This window comes from Dermacentor albipictus, chromosome 10 (genome assembly GCF_038994185.2).
Source record: "Dermacentor albipictus isolate Rhodes 1998 colony chromosome 10, USDA_Dalb.pri_finalv2, whole genome shotgun sequence".
Classification (NCBI taxonomy): domain Eukaryota; kingdom Metazoa; phylum Arthropoda; class Arachnida; order Ixodida; family Ixodidae; genus Dermacentor; species Dermacentor albipictus.
Window position 1 is genome coordinate 44,679,756 of NC_091830.1, and position 16,116 is coordinate 44,695,871.

Sequence of the window (16,116 nt, forward strand, 5' to 3'; positions counted from 1 at the left end):
TCGATGCCTCTGCGGCCAGGTACCCAGCATATAATGACATTCTGCTTATATATATATACGCTCTACAGAGAATGGAATAGAGCTCAGTAAGTACCGGGTTTTTGTGTTTACGGAGCGACTTCAAGGCTTTTACGACACTTAAGGTATCTGTAAACATAATTGTTTTTTGAAGTTTTGATTTTCTTATATATTTCAGAGGCCGACAATAGTGCATCGGCCTCATCCATAAATATACTTGTTTCAGGATGCAGAACACCGGATTCTGAGAAGGATGGACCAACAGCTGCGTAAGACACATAGGCATGTGACTTAGAAGCTTCTGTGTAAAACTCTGTGCACGACTACTTCTACTGGAGTTCTAAGAAATGCATTTTAATATGTGCCTCTGTCACATGTTTAGTGATCTCTACAAAGATGTGTCACACTCTATCAGCTGCCACTGGCATGGCAGTAACAGTTTCGCCGAAGCCATAAGACAATGTTCAAGCACCGGAACCCCCATTTCCTCAATAAGGTTCCTTTCACGCAAAGAGAAAGGCCTTCTCGCTGCAGGTCGGTTATTGAAGAGTATGGCAGCGGTCATATCATTTACGCATGAATAAGAGGGATGTTCGCACTTTGAATTTATTTTGAGAATGTATTGAAAACTGCTATATGATCTCTGAAGATTGAGTGACCATACATTTTCTTCTGCATGAAGGCTTTGTGTGGGACTTGTCCTGAACGCTCCGGTCACGAGGTGGATTCCTAAATGAAGGACAGGGTCCAAAATCTTTATATCAGTTGGTGTAGCGGACTGATATACTATAGCGTCGTAGTCAGGACGTGAGCTGATAAGACATCTATACAAGTTCAAAGGGCATTTCTTGTCACTGCCCCATGTTGTAATTGATAGAAGTCTCAATAAGTTCATTGCTTTAAGGCACTTGGCCTTCAAGTATTTAATATGCGGGATGAATGTGAGTTTCGAGTTCAATATGATGCCGAGAAACATGTGCTCGGCACTTACGGGCAATCTGCTACCAAAGAGCTCAATAGCAGGACATGATACTATTCCTCTCTTATTCGTGAAAAGAACTCACGTACTTTTCTGTGGGCTCAACCAGAAACCAGTTTTCCTCACCCCATTTCGCCACATTATTTAAGGCATGCTGGACATGGCGTTCGCAGATAGCAAAGTTGCATGATTTAAATCCAATCTGCACATCACCCACCTATACAGAGTATGACATTGTCCATGGGATAGCCATGCGTAAAGAATGCATTTTCACGATAAAGAGTGTGCAGCTTAGCACACCACGTTGTGGAACACAAGTTTCCTGGGTAAAAGACCTCGACAATGCATGGCCCACCCTTACACGAAATTTGCGGTTAGAAGGGTAACTTTCGATGATACTCAGCATACAGTCGCGAATACCCACAGCGGAAAGGTCTCGGATAATACCAAAGCGCCATGTGGTGCCATATGCTTTCTGCAAATCAAGAAATACGGAGAGAAAAGCTGTTTGTGCATGAAGGCGTTCCTTGGCTTCAATGCAGACAAGGTGGTCTGTGGTCGACCTGCCTTCTCTGAAACCACACTGGTAAGGTTCTAGTAGTCCGTTGCTCTCAAGAAGATAGACTAAGTGCCAGTTTATCGTCGTTTCAAAGAGCTTGCAAAGACAGCTTGTCAAAGCCATAGGTCTGTAACTAATAGGTAAGGACGGGTACATACGTTGTCTGGGTATGGGTACTATTGTAGCTTCTTTCTAAGAAGATGGAACATACTCAGCGGCCCACATGACATTAAAAAGTGAGAGGAGTATTTTCTGTGTTTCAGGGTGGAGGTACTTGATCATTTCATATATGATATGGTCACTACCTGGTGCTGAGCTGTTGCAACAAGCAAGAAAAGTTTTAAACTTAGCTAAACTAAACGGGTGGTTGTAATTTTCATTTTGGGCACATTTCCCATCAAGGGGCTGTCGCTCTGCGCGTTCTCAGGAATGATTGTGTGTAATGAGATGCACTGGAGATATATTCAAACTGTTCCCCCAGACAGTCTGCCGGATCTCCCAGGCCATCTCCTTGGGTACTTACTACACTCTAAGAAAAAAGAGAGTAAAAAGTGAGTCACGGCAACTTGACTCTCTTTTTTCTTCCGAAGACCCACTTTTGCGCGAGTAGAGTCAGAAAGAAGAGTCAACATTCCCGCATGGGTCGTTTGACTCTCAATAGCACGCTAAGAGTCATGGAAGATCGCCATTCCTCTGATATTCGAGATGAGTCTGGCGAGAGAAAGATTTTAATGCAGGAGAAGAAATACCAGATAAACTCTTCTGTTTTAGGCAGGCCCTCGGGTTCCTGTCCTGGTTGTAATGCCGTGTATCATTCTTTCATCCTTGTCATGTTCTGCAATTACTTCGAACTCTATATATTGATTTTCCTTGACCATGTTTGTTGATACCTCACACGCTTAAGCGATAGCTGGATTCCCATGATAAGGAAAACTTGGATTTGTCACACTGGATTCTGACCATAAGTAAATCTAAAAAAAAGTATTGGCTACTAAAGAGAGCACAGCAAAGAGATAAGTTCAGTAGGTGCAGTCAACAGTGTCGATTGTAAATGTAATTCCGCGACTTAAACTAAATTTTGAAGATTTAAGTTCCAAAATCAATATCTTGTTATGAGGCGCACGGTAATGGAAAGCTGCAGATTTATTTTTAGCAGCTCGGGTTATTTAACGTGTACGGAATGCACGGTTACGCGCGTTTTCGCATTCTGCCCCCGTTGGAATGTGACTGCCGCGGTTGTGGTTGGACCCGTCGCGTCGAGCTCAGGAGCGCAACACCAAAGCCACTGGACTACCGGAGTGCGTTGCGTTCCGCGGCCAGAAACAAATATTAGCGTACGCAACACTGCTTTGGAACCCCCTAGAAATATAAAAACAAAAATACAGCAGTTTCGCCCCAATGCTGCATGAACCACTGCACGAACTATTGCCCGAACCAAGGTTCGTTGTTTCATCGGCTGAATAAACTGCAGTAAACATTCGCTTACTCCTTAAATTAGGAAGCACTGGCTCACGCGCGTACGTGCAAACAACAGATCTCACTCAATGACGGCGAACACTCGCTGTCACAGCGTTGGCGTGACGAAGGGCGCGAACAGAGCGCACCGAACGCTTCTGCTGCCTCTTCCGTCAAAGCGTCTCCATGCGTCTCCGCAAAATTGCGTTATCTGAGCGCCCCCTCCTCCCCCCAGCTTTGCGTCCATCGGAAATTATCACCAAAACAGAGCGAGGGTGGCGCAAGACCGGGCTAGAGAAACGGCTAGAGGAGGAGAAGCGCGCTAAACTAGCGCATCCCTCTCCCGGCTTGCGCGCGTTTTATCACGTGACCTCCTATAGATACTTGGGGCGCCCATCGAGCCCGGCTCAGCCTCAAAAACTTCCTTTAACGCGCACAGCCAACGGCGCGGGATAGGATCTTATCGCACTTGACTTTATACGAAAGCTCACGGTAACACCGACAGATATATTTCGAAGGTTGTGTCCATATAATTGCTATCGCAAAATTCGCAATAAATAGAAATTTTCACTAAAGACCAACCACGCTGCTTCTCCATGCCGTGAGAGAGCGGTGAACGATAGTTCTAGAAAATGTGTTGCTAAATCTCCGCCAAATGACTACGCTCGCATTCGGTGACAACGGCACACAGTGTGAAGTGATTTTAGGAAAGGAAAAGGAAGAGATGAGTGCAGCGCCGTAACTGTCTCTCACAGGAGGACACCTCAACAGCACTGCACGGGGAAGGGGGAATGGGAAGAAAAGGATGAAGGAGAGAAAGACGGGACGAACGTGGCAAGGGGGAACGTTCGTCCCGTCTTCGCAAGAACTTGTGGAGGAAATACCGGAGTTCTGGCAGCTTCAGGTGCACTAGATCATTCAGTAACATGGGCGGCTTTGTAGTTCTACCTCACATCAGAGCAAACTGCACTCGACAGAAATAAAGGGCAGCCGCACCATTATAGCTAAGCAAATTAAGGACAATTACGCCGCGTCTTCACACTTCGAGCATGCTCCGACAGCCCCCCGATAGATATTTCAAACGTAACCACGCTCGGACGGGCAAATTTTGCTTCTGCCAAGTGAACGTAGCGGGCATTTCAACACGCGTGTTAAATTCATGGCTGTTTCATTCGTGAACATTACTTAAGTGACGTAAAATTATCAGTGAGCAAAACAGTTTTTATTTCAACGCGAGGAAACAAAACCGAAACTAGCGCAACTGTTTTGCTCAGTTGTGCAGATACAAAATGATCCAAAGCCGAAGCCGTCAATAGCATGACGCCATTTTAAAGTTGCTTGCGCTGTATCACGCGCGAGTGCGTTGTCGTTGAGTGGTTCTGAAATCGCTGCGCTAGGGGCGACTGCAACCAAGCGCTGCGGCAAGTTACGGTGGGAGCTTCGGTCCGTGCTGTGTGATTGCGACGAGGGGACCGCCGCCAGCAGCAGCGTATCGCCGATTTCGTCTTTCGGTTTGCACTGCATCTTTCATTGTGATATGGGAGATCGCAACGGACAGAGACGACCAGATGCATACGAACCACTACCAGCGGGGACCTGTGACCTGTGCCATATTTCTCTTAACGTCTCAGGTAAGCATATCAGCTTTTGTTCCGAGTTTACAAACGGCGCGGACTCGGCCCTTCCGGTATGGCTACATTTTGCGCCACGTTTCTCTTGGCAGTTCACAGACGTTTCTTGGGCATGCGTGCGCGTATGTATGCGAAAATACTACTGGCAGACGGAAGCCTCAGGAGAGCATCTGAAATTATTGCAAAGCTGTACTGCCAGGAGAAACACCGTTCTTAACGACTCCGGTGACGAGTGGCCTGTCGCATCGAAAAATCCGTATAATATCAAGTACTGCGTAACTTGAAGTGTAGATACAATACTAGCACCAGTGTGACTTTCGCTGGCGAAGACAGGTAGTCGAAAAGACAGCTTGTGTATTCTGAAGATTTACTAGCGCTTTAGGTATATTACCGCGAATAATAAAAGCGCTACAACGCTGTATGGCAGTGTCAGGCGATGTGGCAGCACAGATATGTTAAGAGCGGTAAAGCGGCTGCATGCACAAGCGAACAGACACAGCGCTTTAAAAGCGCTGAAACAGAAAAAAAATTATGTGCATTTGGCTGTAAGTAGAAAACACAAAACACGTTAGCTGACAATCTAAGCCGATGTATAATGTTATTATTTTTTATGTAATCTTTATTTTCATGGTGGTAAATATTTAAAAGCATGAATTTGCTGCAACCTTTATATAGTAAAACCTACAAGGCGTACAAAACCTGGCTGTGTTATGCACAGAAGTTGTGGTATTCCTACTGGAGTTTTTATTTTGAGTCCGGGGTTTTATGAAAAAGAGGGTCTTTTTATTTGTAGTCTTATGTTAGTGCAGATATTTGGCGAGCAGAAATGAATTGATTGCAAAGTGGTACCTCCTGGTGATCTGCATATAAACCCAAGTTTATCCTGTCTTGGCTATTGTAATGTGCATATAACAATTTTAAGTATATACTGCTGTAGTTGGCTTAGTCACTGTCGCGTATTTTGTAAAAGTAGAAGGCTATGAATATTTTACTGTTTTCATGCAGAAATACCTTTCTTTCTTGTACCAAGAAACGCTCACAGCATTGAATGAAATGAAGTGTGGTGTATTATTCTACTAATTTAATAAAGGAAATTTCGTCTGCACTGCATCAGAGATTAGTTTACTTTCTTTTACTAAACAATGCGTTATCTCCTCTGCTACTGCTGTTCTGTGTATTTTTGTAATTTTGAAATGTACTTTATTTTAGGTATTCAAGAAATGCCAACATCCAGAAGACGCCATCTTATCCAGCACGTTATGGGTGAGACAGATCGTAGCAGGCACTTTCGCATATCTCATTAGCATATGATGCTATTTGTTGTAATTTTTGTGTCCACTTTCCTGGCCTTTATTCATTTCAGCATTATTGTGCAAAGGGTAATACTTTTACATCGAGATAGAGTAATCGTCCAAAGGAGAAACATGGCTGGAGGTGACGGCACACATAAGCCTCCTTTGTTCGTATCTCTATGTTGCGCAGTTACTCTGTCATTGTCTACCAACAAGCCCAAGTTCTTCATCAGCTACATTTACTAATTCTCCGTTATTACAATTTCATTGATACAACATTGAAAGTACAGAGGTGCACAGGAAGACAGAGACTTGAAATGATGAAGAGGCGTAGAACAAGGAGCATCGCTGGAGCCAATGCTTCGACAAAGAGAAGGAGATAAGATTTCTTGTCAAAACATTAGCTCCAATAAAATTTCTTGTTCTATCACTATTTATGATTAAAAGACAGCATTATTGCTCTTGCTGAAGTATTATGCATTATGGAATAAAAATTAGCAGGGTTAAATGTCAGGAATGTGAAATTTCTTGTGTATTTTAATGCTACAGCGAAAGCCAGAAAAACAAAATGTAGAGAACCACATTGTTATTTGTCACTACCCAGTTTGGCCAGCTTCATCAGAGCATGCACTTTGTTGCATTATCGACCACTGGAATTCATTAATTGAATTGCTTTGTGATTACTTGTATTTAGAGATCCTGAACTTGTTTTAATGCAGCTTAACATAGTGCGTGTAAAAAATATACAATGACATTTTAAGAGGCTTGCAGTTGACTAGCAGATCATTTGATGGTATGAGCTCGGGTTTCCACTGAGCTTCCATGCACAAATCGGATGCACATTCTTTTTTTTTTCATTGCTTGGATTTTCATAAGCATAAGTACCATTTCTTCTTTGTCGATGTTCTAGTTGTGTTGTAGGACCTAACTGTTTACATTTATTTGTATTGGTATCCATGTTACACAGACAGCTGAATTTTTCTTGTAAATTGTGACATGTTAGGACTAAGAGCATTTGTGCAAATTTGCTGCAGGTACACTCTGGTGGCTCCCGCCCTTGCATCCTACCACCACTGTGTCCTGACTACGTCCACTAGAGAGTTCGAAGCCTTTGGCGGCTCCTGCTGTCCTGCCACCACCGTGTCCTGACTACGTCCACTAGGGAGTTGGCAGCCTTCGTGATGATGCCAAGCAGGCTGGAAGCCGACAGAAAGATTAAGGTAAATACATGTGATTAAGTGGCAACTTCTTGAGTGAAGTGGCTTGTAGCCACTCAGCAATGAAAGAGTTAACTTCAAAGCAGTTTAGACTCCCTGCTATCTGTGCAGGGATGCTCAAGTCCACGCAGTTTGCCTTAGCCGCCAAAAGGCTATGTGGATTACACGAAATGCGCTGAAAATTTTGAAACCAGTAGGAGACCACTTGTACATTTTTTTTCTTGCTTAACAAAAAACTGCTCTGATAAAGCTTTAGCAATCTAAAAACAATACAGTGTACACTCATACATGGTAGTGGGCATAAATTTACTAGGACTGCCTCAATAGTAAGTATGCCGATAAACACACCAAAACTGACTTTTTTTGCTAGTTCATCCTCATCTCTGTGCACTGCTGCATAATTTATGTTCCTGAAACCAGTTTTTGCATGCAGCACAACTCCTAAATATGTGGATTACATAAATTTGCAGCTTTTGCTGTAAGCCAGATTCATGAAAATAAAGTTAATAGGCCATTTTGTCCATTTTTAATGACCCATAATAAACTGAGCAGTGGCTAATAAGCAGTTCAATTTTTGGTGTAAGGCCTCTCTTTATTGTCCTGAAAAATTTGGCCCCCTTAATGAAGGAACCAATTTTTCTGCTATGCCTTTTATGATGCATAGATTGGTGCATTACACAAAATCTCACTTAGTGCTTGCGCCAGTAAAAAAACTTTTTAAGTTAAGTATTTCTTGAAATTAACATTTGCGCTATATTGAAGGGCCTCCAGTTTTTCAAAAAAAAATTTCAAGTGGTCGTGTGCCAGGTTGGTACAGCTCGCATGGAATAGCCTACTTACACAAATAGGGAGGGCCATGCCCTCCGTGGTTGCTCAGTGGCTATGTTGGGCTGCTGAGCACGAGGTCGTGTGATCGAACCCCGGCCACGGCGGCCGCATTTTGATAGGGTTGAAATGCGAAAACACCCGTGTACTTAGATTTAGGTGCACATTAAAGAACCCCAGGCGGTCGAACTTTCCGGAGTGCTCCACTACGGCGTGCCTCATGATCAGAAAGTGGTTTTAGCAAGTAAAACCCCATAATTTTAAGTTTTTTTAGGGAGGGCAAAGTAAACTTGACTTTATGTTAAGATACTATTATTGATCTACAAAAGACAAAATGAAACATTCCATCCTATAAGCAGCTCTTCACACTCATTTACACTTTTGCACATTTTTATACCTGAAGTCTGGTGGCTTGTGTCTGTTTTCATTATCTGCTATGTGCCGATGGTAAACTTCAGGTTTGCCCTATGGTGAAGAATATTGTGGTGCTTATAGATATCGATCTATGTTTTTCAGGTTGCCTCGAAATTTTACCAAAACCGTACCACACACTCGGGCAAGGCCTTTTTGCAAATGGCGTATAACCAGGCTCAACGCATGAGTGTCAAGTGAGTCTGGAGATCAAGGCAACCTGCTGTGCAACCAGCATGCAACCTTTGGTGGCCCCTCTACATGTTCCACCTATTTCACAGCTGCACCTCCGCCGCAACTTATCCAAACAGCGTCACCAACTGTGGTCACTCATCGAACCATGGATGAATGTTGGGGTGGAGTGATTTGAAGAGACATTCTATTTGTCTCTTCAAATTCTTAGCAAATACTTGTGTTATTATAATTAATATGTGTCTTTAGTGCCGAGTTTTTAATGGTTCCTTTCTATTAGAATTCTCACCATCGATTCCTGGTATTATAATGTATGTCTTTATGCCCAGTTTTTCGTAGTTGTTTCGTACTTGTGTATGTAATTGATAGGTTCATACTTGTTATACAGAAGGCTAAAATGCAAACTTACAGCATTTTTTTTCTTTCTTTTGATAATCTACAGCACTGCAAAGGGTTCAAGAAATGTAACCTAACGTGGGCTCTTGTGCAGGAAAAATTTAAGAGCAATATAGAGTACTTATTTCAAACACCCCATTATTCTTGGAAAAGTCAAGAATATAGGAGCACAAAAAAGAAAATATTAAACTAGAGAAACATGAGTTCCCCTCATAAGTCTGATAATAATGCGACTTCCTTTCACTGCAAAGATACCAGTAATGTACTCGCATACAAGGTTTCAAACAAGAAAGCTATGATGCCCTTGGCATTTCTCAGTGCCTATTTGCCACACTGACGAATGTCAAAGGCATCGTAGGTTTCATGCACACATTGGTTGTGTTACACTTTTGAGTATTGCATTTCTCAAACACAAAGGTTTACAGCAGTGCTTTAAATAGCAAGTGCATTTCCTAATTTATTAGTACAAGAGTAACAGTACAGATCATGTAAAAATTATTTTACAGACTATATGTCCATGGATGCACGCTTCTGATGACATAGCAGTGACGTGTTCGTGGGATGAATGTCTTTATTTCAGATTTAAATATTGGCTTCCAGGTCTGGGTTAGTCTCCTACACTGAGTAGTCTAGGTCAGAGCCCATTTACTAGAGAAAGTGAATTAAACTAGGAATTATAAACATGAAAAGATCTTGTTTAGGACACCAATAAGACAATCAGCAAGGTTCTTTGGTTATTCATTTCCAAATTTGTGAGGATATATTTTATGACTGGTTTCAATATTGTGAATACAAATATTTGTTTATTGTCACACTAGAGTTGGCTGCCCCCATTTGTATACAACCCCTTTACAGGCTAAAAATTCAGTGTGTTACCCTATTTACTCGCATAATGATCGCACTTTTTTGTAAAAAAATTGACTCAAATTCAGGGGTGCGATCATTACGCTGGTTAAATTTCCCGCAAAAAGAAAAAAGTATATTATCTGGCATTTACTACGGGATGACAACAGGTCAACAAATAGGCGGCTGCTGCTGTATGTAGTGCAGGACACGAAAAAAATGGTGGCCGGCAGAGCAAGCCGAACGCGCTGATTGCGTTTTTCTTCTCGTGAGTACATTACAGTGCATTCAAACAGTTTCTTCCATATTAGTAATGAATAACATCGGCGAGTTTGCGGCAATATCATAGCCATGCCCACTTTGAGGGGACAGAGATGGGCGCGCTTAGCTCTGCCAGTGACATAGGAACACATGATGGGCATGCTGCGGAAACTGCGGCATTTGTCTTCACCACTATCCTAATGTGGCACGTTTCCGCTAAGGGTGGGCGAATATCTTAGCTGCGTTACAAACGTCGGTGAATGAATAGGGTACACTTCTAACGTATCAGTGTAAACGTGGCTGCTATCATTGCCGCTCGCGATTTGTTGCGTGCCCACAAGTGCAGATGAGAAGAATCGAAAGACGCCTTTTTTGTTGTTTTTGTTGACCACAACCATTATAAAGCCTACACATAATAAAGGAAAGTTTGGTTGTAGCTTTTTTTTGTCGTAGAAGTGCAGAAAGTGATGAAAGGAATGAAATGGGGCATCTGCTTAAGAAAGTTTTTTGCATGCAGTCTGCTTGGTTTGTCTTGAAGAGTCGTTCGCATAGCAGTCGACAGATGGTAAGCGCGATCATTATTAGCTAGATTTGGCACATGACACATCACTGCGGCAAGTTCGGGGTGAAATCGTTACATGGGAAATTAAAAAAATCGAATTTTGACGACAAAATTTAGGAGTGCGATCATTACGCGAGTGCAATCATTATGCGAGTAAATACGGTAATAGGCTGTTTTTGGTTTCGTGCACTCTATGTTAAGGGATGCAAATGGTGACATACAACAGAATGCAAAAATGACTAATGAATTCAAGCAGGGCATGGGGCTTTTTAGGCAGATGCGTGCGTGTGCTATTTATAAAGCTCCCCATGGTATGCCTGAAGGCATTTTCTAACACTTTGGTAGAATACACTGACACCCCCTTATTAACTCTTCGAAACAACTTTTATATATTTGTACTAGAGATTTGAATATACTGTCATTCATAAAGTGTTTTATTAGATTTGAATTGTCATTTATTTTTGTGTAGCTGCTGTTTTTCAGTTATGTCCTACACAGTGGCAAAATATTTTTGTGGGCACTTTCCTGTGTATAAAATTTTCAGAAATAGCTTCATGCTGTATCTTATTTAGCTACTCGTATACTGCAAAGTGGTGATACCTATCCAAATGGCTTGTACAATTACTGGAACTATACAAAAATATATTAGGCCACATTAAATAATTTTACAGATTGCAATTTCAATTAGACATCAGCATTCTGCATATCTTGAAGAGTACGTATGCCAAATTTCGAAGTATAGGACAACTATAAGTGCATAAGGTTATTCTCATGCTATTGTGAGAAAATGTTTTTGAAGTATATTCAATAGTTTTTTTTCACAATAGCATGAGAAGTATGCAAGATTAGTAGGCAGGCCTCTCTGCCTGCCTACTAATTTTGCATACTTCTAGTAACTTTACATGCTCTTTGAATAGATATCGGCACTTTGCAGTCTACAAAGAGCTGAGGTAGCTACAGCACACTGCTTTTTGTGAAAATTTACACAAGAAAGTGCCCGCAAAGATCAGTGTATTTTCCCATTGTGTAGGACATAACTCAAGAAGCAGCTAAAGAAATACTGACATATATGACATCTGCATGAAGAACTCTACAATTTGCTCTCTTTTCAAGCCTCTAGCATGAATAATAAGACTGTTTCGAGTAATATTCAATCAGCAAAACATGCCCCTTGCTACAGTGACCTACAACCTAGAAACGCAAATTGAACGCAAGTCTTTTTGTTGAAGCGACTCTGGGCTGTCTTCCCAAGGGCTTCTGTTAAACACTGAAATTTGCTGCATTTACCAGAAGTGCAATACTCAAATGTTTGTGTATGTGCAATTGGTATTGGCAAACTAACAGAAAAAAAGACAGTTCTGTGAAATGAAGAATTGACTATAACTTTGTTCGACATTTACATTTTGACTCCATATCTTTGTTTTGTGCTTTGTACTAAGTGTTTCAGCAGTGACTGCCGCTAAAAATTGAACATAACTGCTTCATGACAATGCGACAATTTTCGCTAACAGAAATTTATAGCACTGGCAGGCATTATAATTACCGTACTCAATAACGTCTAGTTTGTAAGAACTCAGACTAGCACCAGTTCCGAGATACACAACCCAAAAAGACATGATCAGAAAGGTTTATCTTCCACACAGAATTGTCCCATAAAGCTTACAAAATGTTTTGTGGCTAAGTAATATCTGCAACAGCAAAGCATGTTCCACCAAGTATGGCGATAAATATTTCAGACCTGTCAGTCTGAGGATTCCTACAAACTAACAATACCTTCAGCACTGACTAGCCTCAATAATAGGAGGTCAGCCATTTTGCTGAAATTAATAAAACTTCAATTATTGTGATCTTGTTTACGAAAACATTTGCAATTGTAATTCAGTTCTAGTATCTGTCACTTTTGTAAATATTTTCCAATTAGTTTTTCAGACTACAATTTTTGGTAATAGAGGTATTCATTGCAGAAAGATCTAGTACATGGCACTTAATAATAAAGGTACTGGTCATCGTAGACTTTCTGTTGCACAGCTGTTTCTTGAAATCTGAAAGGATGTACCCGCCTCCTTATGTTAGCTAGAAACGGAAATCTGTCAGTATGTTTTGTTTAAAATACAGCTGATCAACCCGATAGTTAGGCTGCTTGCCAAATATAAATTATAACGATAATAGTGAAGGACCATAATAACAGAGTGATGCTGACTCATAACTATGCCCAGCTACATCCACGCAGCTGTGCCATACAATGTGCATGTGTTCAGAAGAGCCAAATGCCCCAGAGAGAATGCAACAGTAACTCATTGTTTGTCATCTTGTTCAAGCAGATTATGCGCTAGCTGTAATTTATGCTCAGTAAATACATAAATCAGTCATGTCAGGTGTCTTACTGAAGGTTGCAAGTTGGAAGTTCTTGTAATCTTTCTTGTTTTTATTTTGTTTTCTTTGTGAGAATGAGTCACTTGGTTGCCTTCGCACATATTCTCAAAACTGTTTCATCACTGGGAATCAGGAAATTTAATTTGAATATGAAATTCCCAGTTACTAATTTGGTAGGCTTTGAGCTTAATTCTCTTATCTTTTATATGTTTATCTACCAAGTAGTCTTATCGTTCATTGAAACATATCCATGTAATGCAGAGAGGGCACCCAAATTATAAATATCTCTTCTTGCTGTCTACCCTGCTCTGGTGTTTTCAAAACCTAGCATTGGTGCAATGGCCTGTCTGCAGAAAAGTAGTAAAGTGGCTAAATTTAAAGGTCAACAATATAATTAAGATACAAAGCAAAAATAAAAGTTCGCAATTGTCCCCCATAACGAGAGTTCTGCTTAGAATTAAAAAAAAATTGACATCCTGCTGTGGTGTGAGAATTGCTTTAGGTTCCAAGGGGACTACGTAGCACCTGTACTAGTGTATACAAAGCAAAAAAAAAGATCAGTCCAGATGGGAGCGGCAGCGGGAAGTCAAGCACAGATGCTTTATTTCACGCACCATTAATGTGGTTTATCATCTGCTCCTGTTGTATGGGAATGCATACATTGGGAAGACAATCCTTTGCGCCATTGTTACCTTAGCGGGACACCAGAGAAAGGTAGAAATCGAGAACAGGTATTCACACTTGGTTGCCCACAGTGTGTTATTTGGATGTGTTTCACTCTACAAAAGACTACTGTGGTAGGTAATCCTAATGACAAAGACAAAAGAATTAAAAGAGGTATGTGTCTGTCATCTGTCCGTGACCTCCAGTGTTTATAGAAACACTTCTTTGTGTATATGTGCCAAGCCATAGGGAGGCTTTACGTAACTCAGTCATGCTTGCTAAGCTAAAGATTGGAATAAGGAAAATCACAAGAACATTGTATGAGTGATTTATAAATGTGGCACCTAAAGTAACTTATTCATGTATGTCCTGAGGATAGATTACAGCCAGTGCATAATGTGCTCTTACAGGATGACTTGTGATGAGTAAAAGAAGCCTTCCTCACATCTTCCTCTTTGTTTCTTTTGGATCTTTGTGCACTATGTGTATTGTTACAGCTGCGTGCATGCAGCTGGGTATAGTTTGTTTATGTGTTCTGCTTCCCCTCTTGTACTCGTCATTCATGCGCTATCTTTGCCGTAACAAAATACAGCTGCCTGTGCTACTTATTTTGTCAACGTGTTTGAATTATGGAAAGTTTTGTATTAGCGGTTATTTCTACCTGTGAAATTGTCTGTGTCAGCTATTTTACTTAGTCTTGCAAAAGTATGCTTCTCAACATAAATAAATGATCAGTGTAAGTGTTGCTGTATTTATTTTTGTAATTTTGTCAGTTACGAGGTTTTTATACACTGTTGCATGTTGTATGACAGAATAAAATTGATGCACAACTTTTTAATGTGGTGTTTTTCAGATCAATTTTCATCACGCTAACATTCACAAATTGTGTGGGAAAAAGTGCCAACAAGAGTACCATAAGGTAAGACAGCTGTTTTTACTATTAGACTGGATTATCAATTGCCAACCAGTTGTTTTCAGCAAGCATAGCGTAATGCATAGATAATGTAATCTAAGTTGGAATATTGTTTTTATTGCACTTCATTATATGGGTCTCCTTTGTACATAAATGCAGCCTCTCTTATTTGTTATGTGTAGCTTACTTGCTTAGAATGTTAAGTCGTAAGTTAAGTCTTTTAGAACAGGGAAATAGGTTGAACTTATGAATATTTTGACATATTATAAGAGACTTGTGCGGTGGTGAATTAACCTTCTACATGAGTTACATAATATTTTGGGGTCTCATTATGGTTCTGAGTGGCATTGCAGTGTCATGCATATACAGCTGCAGGCTACATATTGGATATTTATTTAAGACTGTTTTGCTTAGTTGGCTATTGATTCCAGTTTAATGGTAAAGAGAACTGTCTTGCTTTCATAGTGATTCTGTGCTGACTTATACATTTGAATTTTCCAGAAGACAGTAACAAAGATTGATGAAATATGAACTTTTTCTTGCTAACCTGCCATGTGCTTTTTGTCAAGTTTACTGTGGATTCTTTGTTATCCTATGTTGTCTTTTCATAGTAGTCTTCTTGAGAACTAGCCGTAGTCGTGTGTACTTACAGCAAGAGTTGTTGACACATTTTGAAAAGCGGCTCGACACTGCCATCCAAGAGTGAAACGACTTGCAAGAGGCCGCATTTGCCGCTAGCATTTGCAAGAGGCCGGCACGACGCACTAAGGGTAACTTGACACACATGGTGGAGTCATCGGACTCGTCTAGAATAGTTACCTGAATCATTCTTGCAGTGTTCACGAGACACTTTATCTTGAGTCGTTCGACTCATTTAGAATTGTTAACGGACTCCCTCAGCACTAGTCTTGTAACCCTTTTGAAGAGGGTATAGGCGACTATTACAACAGAGTATGCATGGACTATTGTGTGCAGAGTCACGTGAACACCTTGTATTGAGCACAGATAGTCTCGGGACTCTCTACCAAAAGAGGAGTTCGGGTGTCTCCCACAAAGTGTGGTCGTATACGTGACGAGTCCAGACTCTTCGAAAAGAGTAAGGGATACTCTTTTTTTTCTTAGTGTGTAAGGGCACGGGGTTCGTCTCTCGGGCTTTTAGTTTATGCACCTTATTCCACACCTTCGCCTCGTCTTTGGAAGAATTTATCCCAGAAATTTACCACTCCCAGCTCTCTCTATTTTCGCGTCGACGAGTTCTCCTGCCTTGTGATGAGACCTGTTTGAAATTAATAAGGTTTTCAGCTGTTGGAGAAATGCGAAATAATCCCCAAGCTTTTTTTATTTTTGCGGGCTTTCTTACATTCGTCATTCCACTACGGGATGCGACGATTCTTTGCCAGTCCGTTAAATTATTTAATGCACTTTCTTGGAGCGTCAATTAATAAAACCAGTTAGGTATGTCACAGCATCGTCTATATTAAAATCTGAAATGTCGTCCCCGCCTAAACATGTGAGTTCTCGAAACA

The 16,116-nt window shown here is 41.0% G+C and overlaps 1 protein-coding gene and 1 long non-coding RNA gene across 2 annotated transcripts in view; one reads left to right on the plus strand and one right to left on the minus strand.

The window, feature by feature from the left end:
* The window catches only part of LOC139050278 (venom metalloproteinase antarease TserMP_A-like), a 118,892-nt gene that overhangs the window by 14,292 nt on the left and 88,484 nt on the right, over positions 1-16,116 (minus strand). The gene's annotated exons all lie outside the window — the stretch shown is intronic.
* LOC139050430 (uncharacterized) lies at positions 4,451-8,699 on the plus strand. Its single transcript, XR_011508870.1, has 4 exons — positions 4,451-4,642; positions 5,852-5,905; positions 6,969-7,154; positions 8,493-8,699. It is a non-coding gene; the product is annotated as an uncharacterized lncRNA (long non-coding RNA).